This window comes from Lithobates pipiens, unplaced genomic scaffold (genome assembly GCF_037356315.1).
Source record: "Lithobates pipiens isolate NorthernLeopardFrog02 unplaced genomic scaffold, aLitPip1_a1.2 Scaffold_19, whole genome shotgun sequence".
NCBI lineage: Eukaryota > Metazoa > Chordata > Amphibia > Anura > Ranidae > Lithobates > Lithobates pipiens.
Window position 1 is genome coordinate 356,593,009 of NW_027507764.1, and position 14,113 is coordinate 356,607,121.

Here is a 14,113-nt window from a genome sequence, read left to right on the forward strand (position 1 = left end):
TAATAATGTCACTGCGTCCCAAATTTGTCACTTAGTGTCTGATTTGTCCGCCGCAATGTCGCAGTCCTGCTATAAGTCGCTTATCACCGCCATTACTAGTAAACAAGGTAAATAAATAAAAATTCCATAAATATATCCCATAGTTTGTAGACACTATAAATACGCTTATTGGGATTTTTTTTACCAAAAATATGCAGCAGAATACATATTGGCCTATACTGATGAAGAAATCTGATTTTTTTGATTTTCTTATTGAATATGTTTTATAGCAGAAAGTAAAAATGTTTTTTTTTTTCAAAATTGACAGTCTTTTTTTGTTTATAACGCAAAAAAAAGGCAGAGGTGATCAAATACCACCAAAAGAAAGCTCTATTTGTGGGAAAAAAAGGACATACATTTTATTTGGGTACAGCATTGCACAACCGTGCAATTGTCATTTAAATTAACGCAGTGACACATCGCAAAAAATGGTCTGGTTATGAAAGGGGAGCTGAAATGGTTAAAATTATGCCGATAAATACCTTTTTTCAGATCGCCTCTGTGCGGTAACGTGACCTCCTGCCGCTCTCCTCCCCAGATCTAAGGGCTACAGTGGAAGGGGCTGAGAACCCCCTCAGACTTCAGCTGGGAGGTCATGTGACCCTTCCTGCTGTAGCCCTTAGATCGGGGGAAGAGAATGGTAGGGGGTCACATGACTACATATAGGCAATCTGAAAGAAGGCATTTAACGGCATCATTTTAAACAAACATTTACATTGTGTAGTATGCCTTGGTATAACAGAGGGGCTGGCAGTAATCCTACTCTGATTTTACTGCAAGCTATTAATAGAGGCAGGAAGGGAGAGGCGGGGAAGAGATCGCTCACACACAGGAGCTGACAGGCAGGGAAGGAGGGAGGGGGAGAGGGGGAGAGGAGAGCAGCAGGATGATGGAGGCACGTAAACTGACCACAGCATCATGGATCAGCAGCCATGATTATCGTGATGAGTTTACATAGGGGGACACAGTTACAGGCAGGATCAACCAGGTTTTTACAGCAAACAAAGGGACAGATTAGACAGCACAGCCACGATGCTGTTTAACCCGCATTAGAGGAACAGAATTTTTTTTATGGTTACAACTAGGGATGCGTTCAGTGTTCGATTTGAACGCATGTTCGACTCGAATATTGGCTGTTCGTCTGTTCGGCGAATTCAGAACTTTGTGAACCGTTCGCACCAAATTCGTGTGGCACGAACGGCCCACAATGCACTACGCCATCGCAGTGCATTGCTGGCTCATGATTGGCCAAGCATGCACTGTGACCCCGCATGCTTGGCCAATCACAGCGCCAGCAGCGAGGAGAGACATAATTGGCCACAGGCAGGATGCCTGTGGCCAATTATAGCTCAGGGGGTTTAGTACACGCCCCACACTATATAAGGCCGCCAGCATGGTGGCCTTGTGTAGTGTGTTGGCGTGCAGGGAAAGAGCTAGATAGGCAGGGACAGTGTGTTCTTTTCTCAGCCATCTGCAGGAGTTAGTGGGTGTTGTGTGCCTCCAGCGCAGTATACACCTGTATCTACCCTTTACTGCTGTTGCTCTCTAATACAGCCATCTGCAGGAGTTAGTGGGTGTTGTGTGCCTCCAGTGCAGTATACACCTGTATCTACCCTTTATTGCTGTTGCTCTCTAATACAGCGTCTGCAGGAGTTAGTGGGTGTTGTGTGCCTCCAGCGCAGTATACACCTGTATCTACCCTTTATTTCTGGTGTTCTCTAATACAGGCATCTGCAGGAGTTAAAGTGGGTGTTGTGTGCCTCCAGCACAGTATACACCTGAAGATACCCCTTATTGCTGGTGTTGTCTATTGCATAGCTTACATATTACCCTTTAAAATTAGCACTTTTAATTTTGAACGTTCGAGTCCCATAGACTTTAACCACTTACAGACCGGACCATTTTGCTGGTCAAAGACCAGACCACTTTTTGCGATTCGACACTGCGTCGCTTTAACTGACAATTGCGCGGTCGTGCGACGTGGCTCCCAAACAAACTTGACGTCCTTTTTTTCCCACAAATAGAGCTTTCTTTTGGTGGTATTTGATCACCCCTGCGGTTTTTATTTTTTGCTCTATAAACAAAAATAGAGCGACAATTTTGAAAAAAACGCATTATTTTTTACTTTTTGTTATAATAAATATCCCCCAAAAATATATAAAAAAACATTTTTTTCCCTCAGTTTAGGCCGATACGTATTCTTCTACATATTTTTGGTAAAAAAAATCGCAATAAGCGATTATTGATTGGTTTGCGCAAAAGTTATAGCGTTTACAAAATAGGGATAGTTTTATAGCATTTTTATTAATAATTTTTTATTATTTTTTTTTTTTACTAGGAATGGCGGCGATCAGCGATTTTTATTGTGACTGCGACATTGTGGGGGACCCATCGGCCATTTTTGACACATTTTTGGGACCATTGTCATTTATACAATAATCACTGCTATATAAATGCAGTGATTCCTGTGTAAATGACACTGGCAGTGAAGGGGTTAACCAGTGGGTGGCAGTGTAAGGGGTTAAGTGTTCCTAGGGGTGTGTTGCTAACTGTGGGGGGGTAGGACTTTCATTTAGTGAACACTGATCTCTGCTCCAATCACATGGAGCAGAGATCAGCGTCACTAGTTGCTAGGCAGAATGGAGAAATGCTGTTTACACGGCATTTCTTCCATTCAGCCGTCCCGTGAGACGATCGCGGGGATGTCCCGCGACCGGACTCACGGGGGTCCCGACCAGCGCGGCATTGAATATTGGACGTACCTGTACGCCAATATGCCTACCCGTGCCATTCTGTCGACGTACATCGTCGTGCGCTGGTCGGGAACCGGTTAATAGGGTTATAAAGTTTGTATGAATTTTCAGTCCGTTCGAATGTTCTGGTGCGAACCGAACCGGGGGTGTTCGGCTCATCCCTAGTTATAACCTCAACAACCTAATGCACTCTGTAAAGAAGTAAGAACCACTAACCAATTCACTTTTTAGCTCCTGAAGCAGAGACTCCACTCTTGTCCATTAACCTGGTGGGATTCAATAAACTTTCTACCCCATGTGCCTGTAATGTAATTGGCCAAGGGAAGTAGTATATCTTCTTAAAGGGTGCTTTCCTAGTATAGTACATCCTTGTTAGGACAGTAGTATCACAGAAGATACCTGCTTTAGAAGGGCTCCAGCTGCTGCTCTGCTGAAAGAAAGTGAACTAGCAAGCAGTCCTTTGGACAATGTTTTAGCAGTGCACTTGCCCACTGCCCAGTGATGGAGCTCATTAGAAACATATTTTATATTATAATAAGTTTTTTTATATCCCTACATTCTGACCCTCCTTCCTTAAACTATAAAAAAAAAAAAAAAAACCAAGATGTCTTTCACTGTTTTACTGTCATGAGTTTTTTCTGCTTAAAGAAATCCTATCAAGGGCTAAAAGTGGATTTGGCAGCAATCTCCTGTTTTTTCACTTTGGCATTGAAAACAATTTATCTTAAAAGGTTCTTGTTGAATGAATTACATTTTTAAAGCAAAAGTTTAGTGGGAAAAAAAAACAGCACACGGGAAGGTATTTACTCTGAATGAACTGTGTCCTGTGTGCAGGACGTTGCTGTGTTTGATTCAAATTTGAAGTCCTCTGCCCCCAGATCCCCCACAGAATTGATCTTCTGATGGTAATGTAAGTAGCCGAACCTGTCACAAGCACTGTGGACTCCGTGCTTCATTCTTACAAGCTGTACTATTTGTTCCCACAAAGAAAAGCACTCTATGAATGGAGGACAGGTGGATAAATTAAAGCTCTACCTCCCCCATTCATAAACTGCTTTTTCAGTGGAATATCACCACTGTAGGGTATCCAGGGGCTAGTAGAATTATACGCAAACGTTTTTTGTTTTTTTTGGGATAGAGCAAGGGAGGGTTTTAACCATCAGATTTTTTTTTACCATCTGTGTCCCATTGTGGAGATTTTCCTTTACTTCCTGTCCCATAGCCAAAACAGGAAGTGAGAGGAAATCCCTGAAAATTAAGGGAATATCACCCGAACTAGTGTCCCCATTGGAAGATTTCCCCTCTATTAATTTTCTGGGGACAACCCAAAACTTGTAATTTTCTTTTACTTTCACTTTCAATGTTAGTAGTTAACAGGACAATTAGAGAGGGAGAATCTCTTTAACGGGGACACAGACAGCAATACAAACTGACAGAGGTCCTCTCCACTCTATCCAAAACAAAAAAACCAAAGTTTTGCTTTTAGTTATACTTTAAATTTTTAATCCATCAGAGTAGCCACCAGTGCACAGGGCAATCTTCATGTATGGTAAGTAACGTCCCTGGTGCTGTTTTAAAAAAAAAAATCACTAAGCTTCAGTTTTAACTGATTGCCCACTTATTTCTAAACTCTTTATAACTCAGCTAGCAGTAGACATAGAAATTGAGCTGCGTCATATACCTGTCATGTGGTATGTATAATTGCAGTCATTGTAGCTAACAGCAGTTGTTATGTCTCTGATGATTTCAGTGACAGTTATAATGAAATGGCTAAGAGAAAGGTAGCTAACCTTGATTTTTATACAGTATATTTGAAAAACTTTTTTAAATGTTGTCAGGCGTCAGCTATGTAGATGTGGCTGATTTTAATTGATTTAATTTTGAGTATAATCTTCCCTAAAATACAGTGTTGCAAATCGTCAGCATTTTTACTGGCAGCCAGTAAAAAATTGTCACTTTTCTCCTGCCAGTAAATGCCAGTGACAGGAAAAGGTTGCCAGTTAACCACTTAAGCCCCGTACCATTTTTCTGGCCAAAGATCAGACAACTTTTTGTGATTCGGCACTGCGTCGCTTTAACTGACAATTGTGCAGTCATGCGACGTGGCTCCCAAACAAAATTGACTTTCTTTTTTCCCACAAAGCTTTCTTTTGGTGGTATTTAATCACCCCATGCGGTTTTTATTTTTTGCACTATAAACAAAAAAAGAGGGACAATTTTGAAAAAAACACATTATTTTTTACATTTTGCTATAATAAATATCCCCCAAAAAGGCTGATACGTATTCTTCTACATATTTTTGGTAAAAAAAAATCGCAATAAGCGTTTATTGATTGGTTTGCACAAAAGTTATAGCGTTTACTAGTAATGGCAGCGATCAGCAATTTTTATCATGACTGCGACATTATGGTGGACACATCGGACATTTCTGACACATTTTTGGGACCATTGTCATTTATACAGCAATCAGTGCTATACAAATGCACTGATTCCTGCGTAAATTACACTGGCAGTGGAGGGGTTAACCACTAGGGGGCAGTGTAAAGGTTAAGTATGTCCTGGAGAGTGATTCTAACTTTGAGAAGGCGTGGCTATGTGTGACATGTCACTGATCTCTGCTCCCGATCACAGGGAGCAGAGATCAGTGACACTGTCACTAGGCAGAACGGGGAGATGCTTGTTTACATTAGCATCTCCCCATTCTTCCTCTCTGTGAGGAGATCGTGGGTATGGTGCGGTGGCAAATTTAGACGGACGTACAGGTACACCCATTTGCCCAGCCGTGCCATTCTGCCGACGTACATCGGCGTGCACTAGTTGGTGAACCGGTTAAAAATATGGCTGTGACACTCGACTTGGAGCTGCAGCCAAGGCCATCTGAGTGCCTGCTATAGTGCCAGTGGGGGGTTGGTTTGGCAGAGGCAGTGCCTTAGTGTGACGTGTGATGTCATGGCGCAAGGGAGCCAAGCAGAGCAGCCCGAGCCTCCAGGGGCTGCAAGGGTCTGCTGTATGGTAGCAAGGCAAGCTGGGAGCGGGACTGTCAGTGCTGTTTGGACTAGAGTAGACTGAAGGTACCACCTGGCGTGGAGAGAGGCTGTCACTGTGACTCATGGGGGACATGTCTTGTCTTTGTCATCTGTGTTGCTGCACACTGCTGTCAGTGTCACTATGAGAGTCAATTTCTTGTATGTGTGCCTGAGCTACTTACTTACTATACCAAAAATAAAACAAGAAATATGTTTATTTGCCTTAATATCTACCTTAAATCACATCGCTAATTATATATGGTACTTGTTTCATGCCTAAATACTGAAATTTGCACTTAAAGCTGTAATGTTGTAACGTTTAGAAATGTCAGTAAAAACTTGGCTGTGCCAGCAAATTTTGGGTGTCATGTCAGTAAATTTCAATCTGGTAGGTTGGCAACACTGCTATAATGAAATTTCTGCATATAAAAGCTTAAAACAAAGGCAAAACAGATATGGGGGATTTATTGGTGATTTTCTGCTATTTTCAATCTTTTAAATCTGATTAGTATCACTGGACTATTTTAGTAACTGAATACAAGGAAGGCATGCTGTTCTTTATAAGTATGTGCTTAGTTAGAAACATCCGCATTCTATATAAACATAGGCATGGCCATTGATTTATACAGTACTATTACCCACTGTCACCACTTGGTGTCAGAAATGTAATATCTCATCCTTCTTCAATAAAACATTCCTTGGAAGGAAATATTTTTGGATTGTTCATCAGAGCAGACGTCTCTGAAAAACTGTTTTGAACATTTGGAGGAAAAAAAAATATGGAACATATTATTTGGATTGCAAAACTTGTACAGTAAAATTGTTAACATGTTCAGTCAACTGATCAAAAATTTCTAGCAATGCGATACTCCCTAGGGTCTCCTGACATAGCAGCCTGGAAAAAATGGAATACATAATGTTCCAAATATAAACCCGATTCATATGACTTAAATTATACATTGCTTTAGTGAAGAACAAAACGGAGACTGTCTGCTGCCAGGACCGGTACAGTTAATGTTGTGATACGCTGTGCCGCTGTTTGGTATTCTGGGCTGTTTGCTTACAGATGGAGCAGAATGTAAAGCTCATACCAACAGATGTGTTGAAGATTCAAAACGGATACACCAGGTATACTTAGGGACTGATGTATAAGGAATTATTATACTCAGTAGTACATATTAATGTTTAATCATATTCAACAAAATAAAATAAAAATCCTAATAGTTAACTCTACTTTCTTAAAAAAAAAATGTAGCACATGAAAAAAAAATTAGTATGGCATGTACAATTGCTAAACAAGCCCCGTTGCAGTGGAACATTATTCAAATGACCTTTTCTTTTCAGTCTGCAGCCACTGTAATTTTCTGTAAAACTGAATGCAATACAGCATCCTAGAGGCATTCTGTAAAAATTTCAAATTTTAGGCATCCCCTGCAATAGGAATTTCCAGTTCGATAAGATAATCCTGATGGGTTAAAGTGGAGTTCCACCCAAAAAAAGATAAAAAAACAAACATTTGGAGAATTTTTTTTTTTTTACTCACCTCTAAATGCCTGTTGCTAGGGGGTCCCTCGTAGTCTGCCTCCTTCAGCGCCTGGGCTCCTTACATCACTTCCCTCAATGCAGGAAGGGAGATCGCCTCTCCCCCCTCACTCTAGGAGATTATCTGGGACATGTGACAGGTCCCAGATCATTGCGCGGCCAGTCACTGCGCTCGGTGCAGCTTGCCACAGCCGGGTGCCCACAGTTAAAATGCTGGCGCCGTCGAGCGGAGGGGGAGACGAGCGGAGCTTGGATCCCCTGCATCGCTGGACCCTGGCACAGGTAAGTGTCCGATTATTAAAAGTCAGCAGCTGCAGTATTTGTAGCTGCTGACTTTTAATTTTTTTTTTAAGCGCAACACCGCTTTAAATGCCTTCAAAGGGATGCAGACACTGCAGCTTTTCTTATTAGAACACTGAGAGGGCACCAAGTGTTTATAATGAACCATATCCTGCCATTCAGAATCAGTCTACAAGGGACATGAAACAGTTTTTGTTTTTTTTCAAAACAACACAAGGTAGGAATCTGCTACAAAGTGTGTTCAAATATCTTGCAATGTACATTGTTCACCCAGAGGGGATTGTTTTCTTTCTCAACAAAATTGGAGTTTCTCTTTAAATCGAATTGGCTATTTGCAATAAATAGAGAAATTCAGACTATAGCAGGTTTTATAGATTACTGTATTGATAAATACTGTATAAGTGTCACTTAAAAATTAAGGCCCAAATTAGGTTTCATACATCTTTTTTTCTTAATATAGTCTGGTACCACCATATCTTATTTTGTTTTACCTGGCAAAGGCTTTAAAGGCCTAGGAAATAAGTGGAAATGAGCTTCCTGTGCTTACACTGTGGTGCTTAATGCATAAATGAATAACAGGCACTCCCCTGTGTACGAGTATCCTAGTAAAATCCTGTTATTAATCCATCCACAAGAATAAAAGCTCACAGGCAAGTTGACACATTTGTGCCCAAAAGGACCTTAATTTTAAATGGTTATGGGCAGAAACGTGTCAACTTGTCCCTGAGCTTTTATTCCTGTGGCTGGATTAATTTAAAATAAGATTTTACTGCAGCTCTTTGGTGTACCGATCGATTTGCATGGATTCAAGCTTCATCAGTTGTGTGGCTAAGGATCTAGCACCTGTTTGTCTGCTTCCATCTGATAATGGCTGTCAGGTTGTAGCTCCACCCATCGCTTCTTTGTCTTAAGGATTCTCTATAGATTTATAATGCAAAGGGAGAAAGAGGGAGTCTGACTAGGCCTTTTAAATTACTGGACAGTGTGGTCAAGCTCTGCTGCCTGTTAAGACTGTGCAGCCATATTTAGACACCACACAACAGCTCTAAAATGGAGATGAGACTGTGCAAATTCAGATTAGTACATTGCCCATCTACTTCTGTGACTTCAGTTGGGTTTTTACCAGCTGAGTACCAGTCTGTATATACTTCTCTATACTAGGGCTATTTTTTAGTTTGCAGTGTTCACTGACAATTCATCCGACATGCAATGGAGTGCCAAAGTTAATTTTTTCATCATTTTCGAGACAGGTCAAGCTTTATTTTTGTGGTATTTATAAAAACATGTGACTTAATCGTCCAGCAACCAGCTTGGGTGCTTCTGTCAAGATATAGCTTCCTCCAATCTGAAACCAGGAACCAGGTATTATAGCTGAATATTGCACTCAAGATACTAGACACCACTAGATTAAGTGCATATCGAATATGGTACACTTTATTTTAAATTCAAACAGAATACAGTATATGTCACGCAAGATCAGATGAGTTTGATCATACTATCCCAATACAAACTGTTAACAGGGGGCTACCCTCAAGGGTCTCTAACAGCCTCCTCTGCACTCAATGTCCAGCTTCCACCTGAACTACATTTCCCCTGCTGGTCTGACTCAGAGTGTTTAAGAGGTCCCTCCTCCTGCCAGCCCATTTGGCTGGGGATTGGTTGGGTGCTCTTTAATATGCCAGGCAGCTCCTCCTAACCTTCCTCACATTCTTCTCGAAGTCGCTCGAAGTTCCAGCAAGTAGGTGGAGGTAACAGAGATGCTTCCTTCTTGCCTTCCAGCCTTTCTGAGTTGCTAAAACCCTGACTCAGTATAAAACCAGGCTTGGCTGCCAGCCATGCCAAATTTAACTACACTAACAAACTATGTACATTCCCAATCTAGCACACTAGAGGGTGCTACAAGGGTGTAACATGTTCTAGCTCATGCCCGCTTTACTCCCTCTCATCCCTTTCCCGTTGACAGCGGGTAGGGGGTTAAAATATCAATCTGTAAATTATTAAACTACAAGTTCCATCTGCCACCATGACAGATGACTTGTAGTTCTCAATGGACTACAAGGGCTCCAATGAATGCTCTCATAGTTCATTGAGACTTCCTTCAGCTTTCTAACAGAAATCCTGTACAGAGGTATAGGTAAGAAAGCTGGAGGACGTGTCTGCAGAACATTGCTATTGCACCTGCGATCCACTGATCACGACTCCAGTGCTTTGCAGGCTCCTGTAGTAAAAATAATAAATGCATATTTTAACTGCAAAAATGTGTGCATTTACTATTTTTTCCTAAAAGGTAAACTTAGCCTTTAAGAATTTGGACGGAGGAGAATGGAAACATTTTCTCAAACAAATTTCTAAAAGTGTATGTGATTTTCATTGAGGAGATGATAATTATTCCAAAATCAAATGTTAAAAGCATTTATTTTTTCTATTTTTTTTAACAACATGCATCCAGCCATCAAATGTACCACTAAATATCATTATACGGGAATCTACTAACATATGGCTAGCTTAAATTTGTCCTTGTGACCATTACAGTTGTCAAGAGGTGATATTAAATCTTTCAATGGCGACACTTGTTCGGTAACAGCTGTCAAAAGAGGGGATAGATACAGTTTATGTTATTTATGTACAGTACGTATTTCAGTATATTGAGTAAATGTTTTCCAGGTAAAAGAACATTTCTAGGATAAATAATGCAAAAGAAACAAACAAAACCGCATACCATAATGAAGCGAATTCATAATGGAGCTAAAACCTACCTTTTTCCCAAAATAAAGTTAAAGATAGCAAAGTTCAGTAGCCCACAGGACACCACTGATGTAGTGCAAGAGCCTGCTTGATTAGATACAGAGGGATTGGACAAATGGTGTGTCCTCCTATTATATATCTCTAAAGGAGATTGTACAGATTGTATAGTGTATTGACACATTTATACACCTAAATTACCTAGTTGCGCTTTCAGTGTCATATGGTTGTAAAAGCAGAAGGTTTTTTTTATCTTACGGCATTCTATGCATTAAGAAAAAAAAGCATTCTGTGTGCAGCAGCCCCCCAATACTTACCTGAGCCCCATCTCTATCCAGCGATGTTCACAATTGTCTAAGCCATCTGGGACTCTTCCTTCTGATTGGCTGGGAGACACAAGAATGCCGCCATTGGCTCCCACTGCTTTCAATCAAAATCAGAGAGCCAATCAGGAGAGAGAGGGGTGGGGCTGAACCACGGCTCTGTGTCTGAATGGATACACAGAGCTGCAGCTTGGCTCGAGTGACCCCATAGAAAGCTGCTTGCTGTTTGGGCACTCAACAGGAGGGAGAGGCCAGGAGCTCCAGCCAGGTACCTGAGAAGAGGAGGATCTGGGCTGCCCTGTGCAAAACCATTGTACAGAGGAGGTAAGTGTAACATGTTTGTTTTTTTAATAGAAAAAAAAAATAGACTTTCCAATCACTTTAATTGTTAATGGCACACCAAACATAGAGGCAAATACACATGAAAAAATGTCTCATGAGCTACTTTGCCATGTGTAGCGCAGCCTATTGACATCAGCGGGCTGCCCTATTACACCCTCCTCTGCGATATAACAAGGGAGTGAAGGCTTCTGGGAGATGGCCTTACAGGAAATGAATGCTGAAAGACGATCTACAGGAAGTGATGGAATCTGAAAATCATTTTAAAAATTCAAATAAACTTACAAGATTTTAACCCCTTTTCGCCGAGCGTACGCAGATGTGTGTATTCAGCTTTTGGGGGTTATATGGGGGGGGGGGGTATTCCCACAGCTGCAGGCATCATCCCGGTACTGTTTTTTAGAGCCAGCGATTGGCTTTCCAGCAATAACAACTGATGCGACTAAAAGCCGCTCGGCCACAATACCGGAGGAGCGGGAGGGAACACCGCCTCCCGCCGCCTCCCACCGCTTTTACAGGGCCTCACGCTCCACTGGGAGGCCCGATCAACAATCCGATGCCTCCGGCAGCTAGGGACAGACTGGAATGAAACCGTAAGTGGCTTCATTCCAGTCTCCTGATTGTAAACACGGAAGCGACGCCATGACGTCACTTTCCGTTTACTCGGCTGCCAATGGCACCGGTTTAAAAAATATATACAGTATTCAGAATCACCAAAAACGGCGATCTGAATACTTTGAAGTGCAAAGGAGGGATTGGAGGTCTTTTAGACCCCCGATCCCTCCATAAAGAGTACCTGCCACCACCTATTACTGTCACAAGGGATGTTTACATTCCTTGTCATCTATTCTTGTCAGTTCTATTTGTGGGGAAAAAAAGGACCTTAATTTTGTTTGGTTACAATGTCGCAACGCTGCGCAGTTGTAATTTAAAGCGACACAGTGCCGAATCGCAAAAAATGGCCTGTCATTAAGGGGTTAAATTCTTCCAGGGCTGAAGTGGTTAAATGGTTTCTTGTTCAGGCAGATAGCAAAACAAATCTGAACATATGGTATAGATTGTTGTTAGGGATGAGCCTATACTAGGCTTTTCAGGGTTATTTAAAGTGAACTTTTCTTTTCCCCAGGCATGTAAACATAGTGGTACATTTAAAATCTTTTCCATCAGCTGTTTCAAATGCTCTCATTTTTTCCCCAAAATAATCAGCATAAGTAGACTAAACACTACTGTAACGGGATGCAAATTTTGGCTTGTTGTCAAATGTCTTGAGCTAAACCCTTATCTTCAGCTATAACCTCTACCTCTGACTGCTAAAATGTGCAGATAATAGTGGCACATTACTATCACAGAATGGACAGAAGTGTCTGACATCTGTGATTGACAGCCTAGCTTCACCTTCTCTTTGATGTATGAGAGGCAAGATGGAATTTCCCAAATGGAATATAGGTAGGTTTTAGGGTAACACCTGAATATGTACCAAGGAGTTTTGTTTGAACTGAATAGTTGCAGTGGTTTCTCTAAGTATTTACAACATAAAGGCAGGGCTTGAGTCCTGCGGGAACGCGTGGGAACGTCGTCCCTGCACTTTTTTCACAGCAGGAACGCCGTCCCCTTTGCAGGACTAGAGCCGCCCGAGCCGAATGAGATGCATGCAGAGTAGCGCAGGAAGCGCCTGTCTGTAATAAGTTCTCCCTCATATCACTCAGCACTGTTCGCTCCCCGGCGGCCCCTCCTCTCTTCTCGTCTATCCCCATTGGCTTGTAAGATCATCTGGGATAGACGAGAAGAGAGGAGGGGCCGCCGGAGAGCGAACAGTGCTGAGTGACATGAGAGAGAACTTATTACAGACAGACGCTTCCTGCGCTACTCTGCATGCTGGCTAGTAAGATCCCCAGATGTGCCCTGTAATGTGCCCCCTGATGTTCCCCGTGCCCTGATGTGCTATGTGCCCCATGCCCTGTGCCCTAATGTGCCCCATGCCCTGATGTGCTATGTCCCCCGTGCCCTGATGTGCTATGTGCCCCATAATGTGCCCTGATGTGCTATGTGTCCCAATGTGCCCCATAATGTGCCCCGATGTGCCCTGATGTGCCCCATGCCCTGATGTGCTATGTGCCCCGTGCCCTGATGTGCCCCATGCCCTGATGTGCTATGTGCCCCATGCCCTGATGTGCCATGTGGCCTGATGTGCTATGTGCCCTTATGTGCTATGTGCCCTGATGTGCTATGTGCCCCATAACGTGCCCTGATATGCCCCATAATGTGCCCTGATGTGCCATAATGTGCCTTAATGTGCCATGTGCCCCGTGCCCTGATGTGCCATGTGTCCCATGCCCTGATGTGCTATGTGCCCCGTGCCCTGATGTGCTATGTGCCCCAATGTGCCCCATAATGTGCTCTGATGTGCTATGTGCCCCATAATGTACCCTTATGTGCCCTATAAAGTGCCCCGATGGGCCCCGAGCCCTGATGTGCAGAAAGAAAGCACTCACTGACTGTGGAGAGAAATTTATCTGAGTGATTCTTTTCTATACCCCACTGTGGCTGCTTGAGCATGTGTATATTTTATCATCCAACTGTCAGCTTTTTGTGAAAGTGATTCGAGCAGCTGTAAAGCTACACGATCACTTCCATGGGTGTGGTAACATATTGTCTCCCGCAACTTGAGTTTCCCACAATGTATTCTGGGCTCTGCTGCCTCTCCTGGGCGCTCAGGACTTTTATGCCGAGCATCAACAAGAAGAGTGGATGTTTGCTAACCGTCCCTGTAGTGAATGAAGCTGGAAGTGATGAGCATTTTGACACTTGCAATTTATGGGCTGACATTCCATGCCGATATAGTCACTGTGCTTGATTAGCTTCTGTAGAGTGCATGGGATACATCGGGAATCTAATAGACCCAGATATCTCATTAAAGTTTAAAGTTAAAAAAATTAAAGCTAAATAAAACAATAAAAAAAAGGGTTGAGTGACTCAGGGAGGCTGAATGACTCATCTGACAGCTCTTCTGGTGCCTCCCCCTGTTTCCTGGAATTTGGAGAAGCTTCCA

General features: G+C 42.4%; 1 protein-coding gene across 3 annotated transcripts in view; it reads left to right on the forward strand.

Annotated features, from left to right (window-relative positions):
* The window catches only part of PHACTR1 (phosphatase and actin regulator 1), a 469,458-nt gene that overhangs the window by 173,895 nt on the left and 281,450 nt on the right, over positions 1-14,113 (forward strand). The gene's annotated exons all lie outside the window — the stretch shown is intronic.